We start from the raw sequence: 16,068 nt of genomic DNA, 5'->3' as shown, positions 1-16,068 counted from the left end.
CACATTTCTATCCTCTTCTTCACCTTCCTTATTGTTGTCCTCCCCAATCTTATTGTCTATTATACGTCCACTCCTTAGGGTAGTCAAAGCATTGGCTTGTTCATGATGAATTGCATTTAGTTGATTTTCTTGAGCCATGTATTGTCCCCTAGGATTACTTAGTGGTTGGCTTGGAAGCTTTCCTTCCTCTCGCTTGTTTAGTGCATTAGCTAGTTGACCCATTTGGGATTCTAGCTTGGCGATTGATTGCGTATGAGAGTGCACTAATTGTGTAATGGTTTCCAAACCTTGAAGGGCGTTCAACACTTTCTCCTCAAAGGCTGTGTTTCTTTGGGGTGGAGGAGGAGTGTGTTGAAATTGAGTCGAGGGACGGTAGGGATGAATATTTTGTGGGGTTTGAAAATTCTGAGGGTTTGGAAAGTTTTGGAAATAAGGTTGGGCAGTATTCGAAGCTTGCTGCTTCCAAGAAAAGTTTGGATGATTTCGCCATCCCGGGTTATATGTATTGGAAAATGGGTCATTACCCGGTCTAGGCAGTGTTTGAGCAGCATTGATGTGTTCTTGCACAAGTTCGGGGAATTGGGGCGCTGAAGGGCACTCATGAATAGGGTGGGATGGGCTAGAACAAATAGTACACACTTGTGCTTGGGAAGAGTTCATGTAATGCCCACCTATCATCAGTTGGTCAATCTTATGGGACAATGCATCTACCTTGCTAGACAGGTCCATAGAATGACTTATTTCACAAATGGTCCCTTTTCTTTGAGAACTCGGGGGTGCTTGACGAGAACATGAAGCATGGTGGAGGGAGTTTTCATTTAGATTTTCAAATAATTTCCATGCTTCATGCTCATTTTGAAGCATGAATGTGCCCCCACATGCGGCATCAATCATCTGACGGTTTCGTTCTGTCAATCCGTCATAAAAACATTGCACTAGTTGCCACTTAGGTATTTGATGATGAGGGCATTTACGGATTAGGTCCCTAAATCTCTCCCAAGTTTCATGAAATTCTTCTCCCTCAGTTTGGGAGAAGCTTGTAATGGCACGTCTAAACTGGTTCGTTCTTCCTATGGGAAAGTATTTTTTAAGGAATTCTTGTTGCATTTGATCCCAAGAACGAATTGAGTTAGCTTCTAAAGAATTCAGCCATTGTTTGGCTCTATCTTTAAGGGAGAAGGGGAATAATCTAAGTTTCAGAGCATCATCAGTGAAATTCTGAATCTTGACAGTGGTGCAAATTTCAAGAAATTCATCTAGGTGTTTATATGGATCTTCGTTGGTGAGCCCATAAAAAGATGGAAGCATTTGGATCACACTAGACTTTATTTCATATTGTACAGCTGCTACTTCAGGTAATCGAATGCAAGATGGGGAAGTGTAAATAGTGGGAGTAAAGTACTCCCTCAGGAGTTTGGGTTATTCTTCAGCCATCTTAAGAGGTGGGGATGATCCTAATGTTTTGATCTTAGCTCGAATGTTCCTAAGGGTTCGTTCTATTTCAGGGTCGAAAGGTAATAGATTTTGTACTCTAGAACGACTACCGTGCATACACTAGTACTCGATCAATCAAGCATGCAAAAAAAGAGAAAAGCATATCAATCCTAGTCTTTGACCTAAAATCACTAGACAGCTCCTAACTGGTTTGAAGAGGGCACCTAAGCCTCCAATCCGGTCTAATGAACCGAGTTGACCAGGTAAGCTCCCAGGTAAGTGGAGGGGTCACGATGCGTTCGCAAAGGTCCCACTTAAAACCCACTTGCCTCGAACAGATGAACTGTCTCCCTTATAGGGACAAAGCTTGCCTAGACATCAACTAAGCCACAGAGCGAAATTGGTGCAACTTTCGGTGATCTTCGTCCTATTGAGCTCGAATGTCCCTAGGGGCCAACGTCTAATTGATTTTAATTAAAGATGACACTATGTGAGATTGAGTTCACCTAAGTTGGGCAAGAGTCCGGTGATGAAATCCGGCTCTTATCTTGTTGGGGTGATTGCCCTTACTATGTGCAAATTGATTTGTGTATGTGTATCAAGCATGCATTCACACTCTTGCTGAAATTGAAATCAAACAATCACCACAAAATTTCAAGCTAATAATTAATTTAAATAAGAAAGGTTTAGAGGTTACCAAAGGAAATTTCCCCAGCAATTTTAAATTTTTTTTTAGCAAACCTCCAAAGCATTCCTTTCTGATAGCCCAGATCTCCTCTTCGATTTCTGATCAAATAAGACCAAGAGAAAAAAAAAAAAATTAGTAGAAGAGAAAAAGGAGATAAGAAAAGTAACAATAATAGAGAATAATTTTTTATATATATATATATTTTTTTTGAAAGTTTTTTTTAAATTAATTAATTTTTTTTTATGATAGGAAAAATAACTATGCAAGCAATCCCCGGCAACGGCGCCAAAAATTGATCGGTTCTTTCAATTTTGAAAATAAACCACGCAATAGCACGTATCCTGTAGGATAGTGATTACGGGTGTCAGTCCACAGGGATTGAACAATAAGTTATTTTTCTTTTAAAAATAAATCAACAAGAAGGATTTGCTAACTTGATTTAACTAAATCAAACTATGAGTACGGATTGAAATTTTATCAAAGTAAATAGATCTAGGGTTTGGAATCCACCACATAGCATTGCATCAAGGATTGTGTTCTTAATCTTATCTTTTGGAGAGGCATGCAATTTTGGCTATAAGCCTTATAAAATAAAAGCATAAAGAGTTTTAGGAAGATCCATCTTCGGTATAGCATGAAGTGTCTACCTAAGTATGCTAATCTAGGGTGTAGCACATCTCATCTTCCTAGGCATGGATCATCTTAGACTACTTTAGCAACATGAATAGTAAATGGCATGCTCAAGGTTTAAACATCATAAAATAATTTTTCATTGAGGATGAGAATTTAAACAAACTCCAAAAAGATTAAAAAAGTAAGAACTACAATGCCCTGTTACATTGCTAGGGCTTCATCCAGCCCTAGACTAGACGTTTAGCCGCGCATGGTGGCCGGATGTCCTTCCATCTTCAAATGAAAGCCTTCACCTCCCATTCTTCCCAATATATCACAAACTATTCTCTCTCCTCCCCTCTCTCTTCTTTTTTTTTATTTCTTTCTCTCGGCTTTCTCCTTCTTCTTCTTCACCGAAACAGGGGTTCCCCTGTTTCCTTCCGAACCCAGCTCTCCCCCCTTTGCCTCATGACTCTTCCTCCTTTTATAGCTCCCCACTAAGGATTAGCCAGCGGTGGATCCTTGATTTCGTGTGAAGAGGAGGAAGAACGCATGCTTGATTGTTGGGCGGAATCCATGGGATCGGAAGCTGACTGCGGGATGGAGGCGCTGATCCGAGGGCGTCACGGGTGGCAGAAGCGGCGAAGGATCTGGTTGCCGGCTGCACCATGTGGGACTCGTGGCTAGAACGGGGGAATCGACGGGTGGCGACTCGAATCTCGGCCGTGATCCACTGCGAGAGGAAGAAGATGAACAGTGGAGATCTGTGAACGTGCTGGGATGAGCGGCCGGTCCGGGATGCTGCGGCTGTAAACGGAAAGGAGTTGCGGGAGAGGAGGAAGAGGGCTGATGCGGAAGGTTTCACGAGCGGTTGGGGCGCGATGCGTGGGAGGTGTTGATCACGGCGTGGAGTCGGAAGTCCGGGAGAGGAGATGCCGCACGCGGTTGATGGCGGAGGAGCTTGATCTCCGCTGCTGGGGATTTGGATTTGGATGAAGACAGCATGGATGCGGTGGCACGCGGTTGCTCTGTGAGGCGGGATCAACGGGAGGAATAGATTGAGGGAGGAAGGAGATAAACAGTGAAACAATTTTATTTATTTATTTTTTTATATTATATTATTTCCCACTGTTCATATGAACAGTGTTTTTACGGGACACTGTTCATATGAACAGTGAATCCAGTGATTTTTGGGTTTGAGGTGGGTCATGATGGTTGACTTGTCCTTGAGCCCATTGTCATTTAATTCTTGCTAAGCTGCTTCAGATCGAACTCGACCGGTCAAAACCAAGACCATGACTTAATAAAAATATTTTCCATACAATTATAACTTTCAATCTAATCAGGACCAAAACCCATTTAATTATAACCTTAGCCGAGTCAACACAATCTCCTTATATGTTTTTCTGTAGTTTTCATGAAAGATTGCAATCAAGAGAGAGAGACAAGTTCAAAATCTGGTTTAAGAAAAGAATTATTTACCTCTTACCATAATTTAAATTTAATTCAATGTTTATTCAATTTCATGGTAAAATATGTATTTATCAGTTTAAAAACATTGATAAGTGCTATGAAAGGATGACTAAATTATAAATTATTAAGCACTTATCACCAATACGATTTATGCTCTATTTCAATAGGTAGATGACATGCTTTTCCATAGACTAGCCGATACGGGGACATACCAAGAATAGTTTTATAAGCAGTACGGTAAGCCCACAATGTGTCAGAAAGTTTTAAAGACCAGTCTTTGCGTGATGGATTCACCGTTTTCTCTAAAATTCGTTTAATCTCCCGATTAGCTAACTCTACTTGGCCACTAGTCTGCGGGTGATAAGGGGTTGCAATTCTATGGGTGATACCGTACTTTCGTAACAGGATCTCAAAAGGCTTATTACAAATATATTTTTTTCCATCACTAATTATAACCTTGGGCATCCCAAACCTAGAAAATATGTTTTCTTTAAGAAATTTTAAAACTGGTTTGTGGTCATTTGTTCGACAAGGCACAGCTTCTACCCATTTGGACACATACTCAACACCAACTAAAATGTACTCATATCCAAAAGACGGTGGGAATGGGCCCATGAAATCGATGCCCCACATGTCAAAAATTTCAATATCAGTAATGGGCTGAAGAGGCATCATTTACCTACGAGTTAGACTTCCAACACGTTGACATGGGTCATATGTCCTACAGAATTCGTGGGCATCTTTAAATAGTGTAGGCCAATAAAAACCACATTGCAACACCTTAGCTGCCGTTTTCTTAGATGCAAAGTATCCTCCACAAGCACTGGCATGACAAAAAGAGAGTACACTTTGTATCTCATGCTCCGGAATGCATCTTCTAAAGATTTGATCATTCCAATACTTGAACAAATAAGGAGCATCATAATAATAATTTCTTACTTCACGCAAGAAATTATTCTTATCATTCGATCTCCAATGCTCCGGCATCCGGTTCGTGATAAGAAAATTTACAATATCAGCATACCATGGCATAGTAGAAAGTCCAAACAGCTGCTCTTTGGGGAATGAGTCCTTGATGGGAAACTGTGGCACCAAATCATTAAAAACTAGCCGTGATAAATGGTCAGCAACCACATTCTCTACTCCCTTTTTATCTTTGATAGTGATGTCAAATTCTTGGAGTAGAAGTATCCATCGTATTAAGCATGGTTTAGCTTCTTTCTTATCCATTTGAGCATCGTTCAAGGTTTTGCTTGCATAGTAAATGACATATGGCTTATTATCCTTGCGTTGTCCTAGGACAGCTTCTATCGCATAGTCGCTAGCATCGCACATGATCTCAAAAGGTAATGACCAATCAGGTGGTCGCATGATGGGTGCAGTGCTAAGCATAGACTTCAACTTTTCAAATGTCTCTTGACAGGTTTCAGTCCAATTGAATGGTGTATCAAGGGCTAGGAGGTTACATAATGGTCGAGCTATGATACTAAAGTCCTTGATGAACCTCCTATAAAATCTGGCATGACCCAAAAATGATCTAACATCTCTAACCGTCTTGGGTGCAGGTAGCTTGGCGATTAGGTCAATCTTAGCTCTATCAACTTCCATGCCCTTCGATGAAACAATATGTCCTAGGACAATTCCCTTTGGCACCATGAAGTGGCATTTCTCCCAATTCAGTATCAGATTCTTTTTCATGCATCGAGCTAAGACTGCTTGTAAATGTGACATGCAATCATCAAAAGAGTCGCCAAAAACAGAGAAATCATCCATAAACACTTCTAAAAATTTCTCGTTCATATCTTCAAAAATGCTGAGCATGCATCTTTGGAATGTCGCAGGTGCATTACACAACCCGAATGGCATCCGACGGAAAGCAAATGTGCCAAAAGGACAAGTGAAGGTAGTTTTCTCTTGATCTTCTGGTGAAATCTCGATTTGGTAGTACCCGGAATAGCCATCGAGAAAACAATAGAATTTGTGTCCTGCAACTCTTTCCAAAACTTGGTCTAGGAAGGGTAGGGGAAAGTGATCCTTTCTAGTGACTAAATTCAATTTTCGGTAGTCAACACACATGCGCCAACTCGTCGGAACACGAGTTGGAACTAGTTCACCTTGCTCATTTTCGACTACCGTCAGACCCGACTTCTTAGGAACGACTTGAGTAGGACTTACCCATTTACTGTCGGAAATTGGATAAATAATACCCACGTCAAGCAACTTGAGGACTTCTGCTTTAACCACATCTCTCTTCATAGGATTCAACCTACGTTGCATTTGCCTTGTGGTTTTAGCATTGTCCTCCAAATATATCCGGTGCGTGCAAATTAAAGGGCTAATCCCCTTCAAGTCGGCAATAGACCATCCTAAAGCTCCCTTATGATTCTTTAGAGCACCAAGTAATTTTCTTTCTTGGGCATGATCCAGATCAGATGAGATGATTATAGGAAATGTGTCCTCGGATCCAAGAAAGGCATACTTGAGTTCCTTCGGTAAAGGTTTCAACTCGAGCTTAGGTGTTTGTTCATGGGATGTTACTATCTTTGCTTTTCGAGGTGGCAACTGTTCAAATTCCTCTATTCGCGGTCTCCACCCATTGACCATCATGACATCCGAATTATCTAAAATAGGTGGGACCACATCATCAGCAGTACCTTCAGAACACCAATCTATCAAACCATTGTCGGCCGATTCAGTAAATGTTTCTTTTAACAGATATTCTTCCGCAATGGTTTCAACCCATTCAACTTCTTTACTTTCTTCATGATCACTGGGTTGTTTGCCTATACTAAAGACGTTCAGTTCCAAAGTCATATTGCCAAAAGAAAGCTTCATGACACCATTCCTACAATTGATCAATGCATTAGAAGTTGCAAGGAATGGGCGTCCTAAGATGACCGGAATCTGAGATGGTGAATTGGAAGCCGGATGTGTGTCCAGTACGATAAAGTCAATAGGAAAATAGAACTTGTCCACTTGGACCAACACATCTTCGATAATTCTTCTAGGAACCTTCACTGACCTGTCAGCTAATTGTAAGGTGACAGTTGTTGGCTTCAACTCACCCAAACCGAGTTGCTCATATACCGTATATGGCAACAAATTCACACTCCTAAATCTAGCAATGCTCGCTCAATCCTAAAATTGCCAATGATGCACGAGATAGTTGGGCAACCTAGATCTTTATATTTAGGAAGAATGTTATGCTGTAAAATTGCACTCACATTTTCAGCCAGAAATGCCTTCTTCTTGACATTTAAACGACGCTTGACAGTGCACAAATCTTTTAAAAATTTTGCATATGAAGGCACTTGTTTGATTGCATCAAGAAGAGGTACACTGATTTTTACTTGCTTAAAAAGCTCAAGAATTTCAGAGTTTGGTTCAAGCTTTTGCAAGGGTTTTAATCTTTGTGGAAATGGTGCAGGAAAAGGACATTTGATTTTTTCAGTAGATGTTGGTGCTTCAGTTTCTTCGTTATCCTTTTCTTTTGTCTTGGGAGGGTCGGAATCAGGTATGACTTGTGTTTGTTCTGGGACTGGTCGGTCAATAACCTTTCCACTTCGCAAAGTTATTATACTCTTCGCTTGTTCTTTATGCAAAGTTGAAGATGATGCATTGCTACTGCCATAGACTTGAGGATTAGGTTGTGGTTGAGCTGGTAGCTTACCTTTCTCTTGAGCACTTAAAGCAGTGGTCAGCATTGTCAGTTGATTTCTTAATTCATCATTGATTTTAGCTTGACCTTGCATGAAAGATTGCAAAGTTTCTTCGAGACTGGATTTTTGAGGGGGTGCGTGTGCATAATGAGGTTGCGGAGGTAGAGGAGTTGGGTTATATACTTGTTGAAGTTGGTCATTCCTCCACCTGAAATTTGGATGGTTCTTCCATCCAGGGTTGTAAGTACCCGAAAAAGGATTATTAAAAGATTTTTGATAGGAATTCATAACATTGGCCTGTTCGTGCAAGACTTCCTTGAATGCGGGTATTGTGGGGCAATCAGTGATGAGATGGCCAGGCATCTCGCAAATCCTACAACACTCGCTGTTATGTTCTACGGTCTTGACGGGTTCAATCCTTCTAAGTTCAATTTCCTCTACCTTCCTAGTGAGGGCTGCCATTTTAGCCTGAATATCATCCTGAGTACTAATGTTGTAAAGGCCCCCATGTCCAATGCTAGTAGGCTTAGGTAAAGGTTTATTCACTCTATCCTCTGTATCCCATAATTGTGCAGTCTCTGCAAGAGAATCTAAATAGTCCCATGCCTCATCGGGTTGCTTTTCCAAAAATAGACCATTGCACATAGTCTCTATAAATTGTTTTAATGATGGAGACAACCCTTCATAAAAGAAACTAATGGTTCTCCATGTTTCAAACCCATAATGAGGACAAGAGAGAAGCAAATCTTTAAATCTCTCCCAGCATTCATAAAATATTTCATGGTCTTTTTGTTGGAAATTATTAATGTGCCTTTTCAAAAAGTTAGTCCTTTGTGCGGGAAAGAATTTTTTCAAGAATTCTCTTTGCATATCATGCCATGTTCCTAGCGATTTAGGTCTCAAGGAGTTCAGCCATGTTTTGGCTTTATCCTTTAAGGAAAAAGGGAACAAGGTCAATTTAAGGACATCTTCCGATACATTTGGCACTCTAAATGTGATGCTAATTTCCTCAAAATCCTTAAGGTGAAGATAAGGGTTCTCGGATTCCATTCCATGATACTTTGGCAGCAATTGAATTACTCCTGGTTTGATTTCAAAGTGTCCTACTTTTTCAGGAATAATCATGCATGAAGGTTGACTAGTCCTAGTGGGATATAAGTATTGTCGAAGTGTCATAACTGGGGGTCTACCTTCATCACCATGGTGACTTCCTACATCATCAGAAAAATTTGCCATCTCACAAGATGTGAGATACTGCGAAGGAATTTCAAGGATGTGTCCTAAGGGATGATCTAAAGTTGTACGACTTAATCGACCGGTGTCGTCCCTATTCCAACCTAGCATACAAAATTTAATTAAATAATTTTTTTTTATGTTTTGTTTTTTTTAAATAAATATAAATATAGGTACCAACTAAAGATACCCTAAAACTACACCCTAAAACAAAAATCTATTCACAATCAGACATGCAACTAAATATTACACCTCAATTTCTAATGTTTTTCTTAAATTTCTAGACAGCTCCTAACTGGTTTGAAGAGGGCACCTAAGCCTTCAATCCGGTCTAATGAACCGAGTTGACCAGGTAAGCTCCCAGGTAAGTGGAGGGGTCACGATGCGTTCGCAAAGGTCCCACTTAAAACCCACTTGCCTCGAACAGATGAACTGTCTCACTCATAGGGACAAAGCTTGCCTAGACATCAACTAAGCCATAGAGCGAAATTGGTGCAACTTTCGGTGGTCTTCGTCCTATTGAGCTCGAATGTCCTTAGGGGCCAACGTCTAGTTGATTTTAGTTAAGCTTAGGATATTTATGCAATGGGGTGATTTTTTGGGCTAAGGACGAGTGATGAAATCCCGACCTTATCTTTTTAAATGGGTTCAGCCCTTAAAATATTTTATGCTGATGCCTTATACTATATGCAACAATCAAGAGATTTTTTTTTTAATATTTTATGACATGACATTAAATTTCATTGAATAGGTGATCAAGCAAATTATTTTTTTTTTAAAATTTATGAGTTGAAGTTTGAAATTTGAATTCTGAAATTTGAAATTTGAAATTTTAGGTTTTTCCTCTTCTTTTTTTAATTTTTGAATAATCACCCTTGATCTTTTCTTAAAGTTTTTTTTTCTTAAATTTTCAATTAGCAACAAGGGTTAATGAGATATGATAACAATAAAATTCTGATTCTAAAACAATTAAATGCAAAAAATTCAAAACAAAAAGCAGCAAGGTTTCGTATTAATCTAATAGTCTTAAAAGTTTCAGAATGTCAATCAGACCGTTCAGATGAAAGAAACACAGGACCTGCACCTGACGACCAAATTTGAGTTCAATCAGACGGTTAATTACTTTGATATCAGAGTTTGATGCAGACTATGCAGGGAATAAAAAAACAGCAGTAAAGAATTTTTTTTTTTTAAAAAAAAGACTAACTACTAAAGTACTAATTAAATCTAAAATTATACTAATAAATCAGCCGCTCCCCGGCAACGGCGCCAAAAACTTGACGCGCTCGCAAAATTGCTTTCGCGAAAATAATCTCCCAAGTATAGGAGAATCGTACAAGTAGTAAAATCTCGAGAGTCCGAGGTCGAATCCTCAGGGAACGTAATATATTGAAGATTATTTAATATAATTTTAGATTAATTAATTCAATAAATTTGTGGATTAAGATGATGTTTTGATTTTCAGAAATTAAAAATAAAGAATGATATGCAACTAAACAAAGTTCAATGAAATAGATAAATGGTAAGGATCTGGAATCCCCCTTGATAATATTGCATCCAAGAAATAAACTCTAAGGTTTTTGATTAAAGATTAATGGTAGGATAGATCTAATCATGGTATATGTTTCATGAACATATGAACTCAATTTCTAAGCATTCATCGTGCTTTCTACGTCTACGACAAATCAAATACTAAAGCAATCCATATATCAATAATCATAATCCATTAAAGAGCTATCTACGAAATAACTACGCATGGATCAAGAACATATCAGTAAATATAAGTCATTCAAAGCAAAAGTTTAGAGTTTACTTCAAAGAGCAATACATCAAAGGTTCCTCCATCTCCCTCCCTAAAAAATCAGCCACTCATTTCACACATTAATTCCCCTTTCATTTTCCCCTTTTTCTTTCTTTCTTTTTTCTTTACGGAAACAGGGCCTCCCCTGTTTCCCTTTTTTTTCTTTTTTTTTCAATGACAGAGGCCTGATGCCCTATTTCTTCCGAATGAGGGATGATACCCAAACCCCTCCCAGCCAAGAGGTATAGCAGCTAGCCTTCTCCCCCCCTTCTCGCACGCGGTGGTGACGAGCTGAGAACGCGGAGCGGACGCGGAAGGAGCGGACGTTGATCGATGGTGCTTGGACGCGCATGGACGGCTACGGATGCTCTCGAACGGCTGGATGAACGCGTGGATACGGAAGATGCGCTGGTGGGGAGAAAGATCCGGGAGCGCGTGAGAGCTGAAGATGAAGCTTGGACTGCTGGCGCTTGGGATTCGGATGACTGGATCGAAGGATGGGGCGCAGACGAGTGCTGGATCACACGCGGACGGGATCTGAGGAGGCTGGAACGTGGAAGCTTGGGAGATTTGATCGCAGAAGGCTGAGATCTAGATGAGATACGGATCCGGAAGCAGTGGATGCGGGAGAATCGCGGGAGAAAAGGATCTTTACTGAGATGGAGATGCTGGGAAGCGCGGGTGGATCGTGATCATGGAGCTGGGATCTCGGGAGAGCTGGGCAGAAGAAAAGAATCTAGGCTCGGGGCTGAGACGCGCTGAGACATGGTGGATGGCTCGCGGAAGAAGCTCCATGGATGATGGACGGCTGGGCTTGATCGTTGGAGCTGGCAGACACGTGGAATAGATGCCGGCTTGCAGATGCTTAGGCTTGCAGAAAAATGAAGCTGTGACGAAGTGGTTCTGATCACCTGCACCCCACAAAAATATAATATTAATACAGCACTTCTATCATTATTTGTTAGCAATAATACTAATTTAAGTGATGTGTAGATCACTCTTTTGTGCTCTCAGCAGTACCCTTGTGGGCCCAACTTGGGCCCAGTTCAGATCCGAACCCGGAACCTGAAATCGGGAACATGAAACCCGAAACCCAAACCCGAAATCCAATAGTATTATTTTTGATTTTTGCTTAGCTCTGAAATTAACAAAAAAATTAATTAAATTTAAATAGGTGAACCTGATCCGCCTATTTGAAGTAGGAGTTAAGCGAGAAGAGGTAAGTAACTTAATACTTCAAAGTGCATTTTTCTAAATTATTTGGTAAAATAATTATTAGTGGATTAAATTTTGAAATATGTTTTGTATTTGGTAAAATATGTCTGGCATGTTAAATTTTATTTGAAAATTATGCTCTGAAATCCATAAATTATGATTGGTTAATTTATGAAATCTGTTTATATATATATGCATTCTCAGCATGGCTATGATCTGTTCTGTTATGTTCTCGCCCCGCCAATGGGGATTATACGTTGGACCTGTCGACTTGTAATCTGTGAGAAACTGGTTTCGACACCATGCCATCGGTGATTAGAATAGTGGTTTCTGGACACTGGCTGCCATCGGTAGATAAATATAGTGGATTTGGCACTTTTGTGCAACACCGGCTGCCATCGGTGGATAAAAATAGTGGATTTGGCACTTTGTGCAACCCATGCCACTGGGGTACGTGGCTGTGGCCTATTATGTTGAGATTATGATATTAGAGTTTTGTAAAAATGATAATAAGTTTTGAAAACAGCAAAATAATGATATTTATGATTTATTCTCAGTCATTATTTTGATCTGATATGCTTTGACCCCACTCTGGGGTATTTTGTTGCTTACTGGGCTAGTGTAGCTCATTATTCTGTTTTCTCCACTTTTCAGATGGAGAGGCTTGATCTCACGGGATTGAGGAGTGCGCTAGATTTTTCGACAATTTCTTCAGTTATTGATCCTTTAGTTAGATTGATTAGAGTATTTGACTTACGTCAGCATATGTTATTTGAAATTTTGTAAGACTACTTTTGAACAACTTAAATATTTATGTTAGTTTTAAACATCTGTGATTGCTTTGATATGATCTACTGCCTTGCATGCCTGTGCGGCCCGCCGTGCGGGCGTGCGGCGTCTGCCACGCCTCAAGCTCGGAGCGTAACAGATTATGAGATACTGGGTTGAAGTCGGCAGCCCCAGCCGACTTCAGCCCAACGCCCCTTTTGGAAGGGGCGGAGCAGGGGATCGCATTTCCGCCTTCTCCGGGCGCGACAGGAGCGGAGGCGCCGTGGACAATCCGCGGCAACCCCACGGCCGTTTTGTGGCCGCTCCGCGTCCGCACGAGCGGCCGCTGATCACGGCCGCCGCGAGAATCATGGCGGTCCACCGTTCGAATTGGGGGCCTATTAAAAACCCCCCATTCTTCTTCCTCTGAGATTGCTCCACCACCGACCCTCTCCTCCCTCTTCTCCCTTCTTCTCCGATGACCGCATGCGCCACTCCAATCAAGTTCAGCCACCCCGGGAGCCTGGCTCCTTTGATTCTCTTAGTCCCCTGTTTTTCGATCTAGTTTGGCCGTTGGAAACCCCACCGTCGTCGTCGCGGCTAGCTGCCGGATCGAGCCACCTGCGGCCGAGATCCGCCGCCTCCGTCGACCGCCGGTAAGCCCTCTTCCCTTTTTGCTCTTCGATCTAGCCGGAACATGCTTGATTTCCTTTCCTTTGCTTTGGCCCCAAACCGAGATCACTCGGTTTTCCCTCAACGCCCGTCGCCGCAGAAGCCGCCGGCCGCCACTGCAGTCGGCCGGCCGTCGGCCGGGCAACAGCCCCCGGCCGCCTTGGCTGACCCCCCCAGCCGGCCCCTTCTTCTTCCTCTTCCGTTCTCCCGTCTCCCCTGTTCATGGGGAGCTCGGTGAAGAAGAACGCCACTGTGGGCCTGTGAGCAGAATGATGGGCCGATGGGCCCTGTTCCATTGCAGGCCCAACTTGGGCCCAGTCCAGTCCGGTTGGGCCCAGTTGGGTAGTACCCTTGTGGGCCCAACTTGGGCCCAGTTCAGATCCGAACCCGGAACCTAAAATCGGGAACATGAAACCCGAAACTCAATAGTATTATTTTTGATTTTTGCTTAGCTCTGAAATTAACAAAGAAATTAATTAAATTTAAACAGGTGAACCTGATCCGCCTATTTGAAGTAGGAGTTAAGCGAGAAGAGGTAAGTAACTTAATGCTTCAAAGTGCATTTTTCTAAATTATTTGGTAAAATAATTATTAGTGGATTAAATTTTGAAATATATTTTGTATTTGGTAAAATTGGTCTGGCATGTTAAATTTTATTTGAAAATTATGCTCTGAAATCCATAAATTATGATTGGGCAATTTATGAAATATGTTTATATATATATGCATTCTCAGCATGGCTATGATCTGTTCTGTTCTGTTCTGGCCCCGCCAATGGGGATTATACGTTGGACCTGTCGACTTGTAATCTGTGAGGAATTGGTTTCGACACCACGCCACCGGTGATTAGAATAGTGGTTTCTGGATACCGGCTGCCATCGGTGGGTAAATATAGTGGATTTGGCACTTTTGTGCGACACCGGCTGCCATCGGTGGATAAAAATAGTGGATTTGGCACTTTGTGCAACCCATGCCACTGGGGTACGTGGTCGTAGCCTATTATGTTGAAATTATGATATCAGAGTTTTGTAAAAATGATAATAAGTTTTGAAAACAGCAAAACAATGATATTTATGATTTATTCCCAGTCATTATTTTGTATTTTGATCTGATATGCTTTGACCCCACTCTGGGGTATTTTGTTGCTTACTGGGCTAGTGTAGCTCATTATTCTGTTTTCTCCACTTTTCAGATCGAGAGGCTTGATCTTACAGGATTGAGGAGTGCGCTAGATTTTTCGATGATTTCTTCAGTTATTGATCCTTTAGTTAGATTGATTAGAGTATTTGACTTACGTCAGCATATGTTATTTGAAATTTTGTAAGACTGCTTTTGAACAACTTAAATATTTATGTCAGTTTTAAACATCTGTGATTGCTTTAATATGATTTGCTGCCTTGCATGCCTGTGCGGCCCGCCGTGCGGGCGTGCGGCGTCTGCCGCGCCTCGGGCTCGGGGCGTGACAGATTTAAATGGTATCAAAGCGGACCCGGCCCATAATCTATGTGGACTAGGAAACACTCAGCACGGATCCATTGGGGCTAACCATGAGCCGATCGTGGTATTTGTGATTAGATTTGAATGGATTTGAACCCTCAGCTTGACGAGGACGTCTGGGCTTGATCGGGGAGAGTATGTGAGGACCCGTGCGGGCGTGTGTTTAGTCCCACATCGGTTATTCGCTGGGTAGATCTTGGGTACTTATATAGGATCAAGGAACTCAAATAGTAACTTCTGGCCAGCCATTTTGGGTGAGGTCCTGGGTTGTTACAGCAGCAGCAATGCCAACATGATTTTAGTTCAGCATCTCTCACAAACAGGGTCCCCTGTTCTGCCAGCTGAGAATGGCCTGAAACGACAACAGATAGTTGATAGTTGCTTAGAAGATGGCGTCGAACTTCCCCACCTATCGAAGAGGCTCATTAATTCAAACATTTTTACCAACTTCGCCAACCAGTTTGATAGCCCTCGGTACAATTTGTTAGGCCATCCCTTCTTCAATCAGCAACTGCTATTGAACTCTTAACTTGAAATTACTGTGTCCTCACAGATATCAGCTGAATAAGGGATTTTAGAGCATAGCATCGACGGAAAATGAAGAACACGATAGTCTTAAAGATTAGTGATTAGAGCATGTTCTGCCAAATAGCTTTGTAACCGTTTCTTTTCTTGTGTAATATAACATTGAAACATATAACATGATTACATTGAATTTTTTGAGTATTTATAATTCTAATACTAATTCTTTGGTCTTGGTATCGTTTGTGTTATTATTTAGTTGTGGATTAAGATAAGCTAGAGTGTACAAGGGATGAAGTTTATTTGCAGACCCTTCCAGTGCAATATGAAGAAGGAGATCCTAAAGTTGGGGCTTCCTGGTGACAGTTATAACTACCTCCTCCCCTGCACCATGATTTGGAGGACTGAGGCGGCTCCTCCTACCATAACAGCAAGGCCGTGCTTAATTAAATCCAGAAATTCAGTTTTACTTTTCAATAAGTTTTATAGGCCTA

General features: G+C 41.3%; 1 non-coding gene and 1 pseudogene across 1 annotated transcript; both read left to right on the top strand.

The window, feature by feature from the left end:
* The first annotated feature begins 952 nt into the window (after positions 1-952).
* Positions 953-1,058, top strand: LOC149750986 (small nucleolar RNA R71). The gene has a single exon (XR_016398932.1). It is a non-coding gene; the product is annotated as a small nucleolar RNA R71 (small nucleolar RNA).
* Positions 1,059-8,581: 7,523 nt separating this feature from the next.
* Positions 8,582-8,679, top strand: LOC120105368 (small nucleolar RNA R71; annotated as a pseudogene).
* The last annotated feature ends 7,389 nt before the right edge of the window (positions 8,680-16,068 follow it).

The sequence above is a fragment of the Phoenix dactylifera genome, chromosome 17, assembly GCF_051530095.1.
Source record: "Phoenix dactylifera cultivar Ajwa chromosome 17, Ajwa_hap1_PhDact_Kaust_v1.1, whole genome shotgun sequence".
Lineage (NCBI taxonomy): Eukaryota > Viridiplantae > Streptophyta > Magnoliopsida > Arecales > Arecaceae > Phoenix > Phoenix dactylifera.
Note: the sequence above shows the minus strand (reverse complement) of the source record. Positions and strands in the feature narration are given on the sequence as shown.